We start from the raw sequence: 1106 nt of genomic DNA on the forward strand, positions 1-1106 counted from the left end.
CAATACAAGTGGGAGGGCACCAAAACAACATGGACAGGTTTTCAAAGATCCCCAACTAATCCATTTGGCACCTAATTCATGTTGTTGGCTTCACCTAAGTATTCAGAGGAGATGCTTACTCATCCCACTACCTACAGGATGTCTGAGGGTGGACATAGATAAGCATAATTATTTACCTAGATAAGAGAGTCCAGGGTTTGCTACTCCTCTGGTGTGCCAAAGCAGTAAGTACAACTATTTCTCATTTATCTTTCTCAGGTGCTGATGAGCCATGAGCCTTTCTTCTTCACGTGACTGCCAGGTACAGAGGCAGGCAAGCAGGCTAGCTGCTGCTGACTGCTTATCTTTGTTGCTGAGACCTGTCTGTTTTCTGAGGTGGTGCCAAATAGTGCAATTTTGGGTTGATCGGTCAAATACTAAGCTGGGAAGTGTTTTCCTCTGTCTCTCAGCATTCTTCCTTCTCTCTGCCCTTTCATTGCCTTATGAAAGGCAAGACTGTCAGGGGAGACTGATTACTGGTTGCCTGACTGAAGTTATACAGGTTCCTCTCTGGGTGCTGGTGGGAAGGTAGCAGTACTGCTCAGGCGGGAGGCGTGGACTGGGGGAGCTGGAAACAACCTGGCTGATTCCTTAACTCTCCACGAGCTGCAGGTGAGAGGAGATGGTGTGCTCTCCCTATTCTTGCTAAAGCTCTGGGGCAAAAGTGCAGCCTTTTTGGTTTCCACGCTCCTGTGGAGAGACTGGAGGATGAGGGAAGTGGATGAGTGACATCAGGACATGGGTGTATCAGGGCTGATAACTTGGGGCTCTGGACTTTTTAAATCTCCAGCTCTGGCTACATTTTCTGACCTGCACAACTTATTTCTGTGCCTGTTGCTGCTCACAGGAGGATGTAGAACCTCTTTACCTTGTGGTGTCACCGTGGTATTGATACAGTCACCTCTGCTGACTTCCCTGGTTTAATTTGTGTTAACTACCAGGTTTGCAACCACAGGGAAAGTTATTATTTTCTAAAGCAGGTGGAGAGTGGCTTCTGGCTGTCTTGAAGGGAAATGTTCCTTTCTAGGCTGGGACTCCCGGGGAAGAGGCCAAACTGGGTCTCTTGA

This window comes from Pterocles gutturalis, unplaced genomic scaffold, assembly GCF_000699245.1.
Source record: "Pterocles gutturalis isolate BGI_N339 unplaced genomic scaffold, ASM69924v1 scaffold16402, whole genome shotgun sequence".
In the NCBI taxonomy this organism is placed as follows: domain Eukaryota; kingdom Metazoa; phylum Chordata; class Aves; order Pterocliformes; family Pteroclidae; genus Pterocles; species Pterocles gutturalis.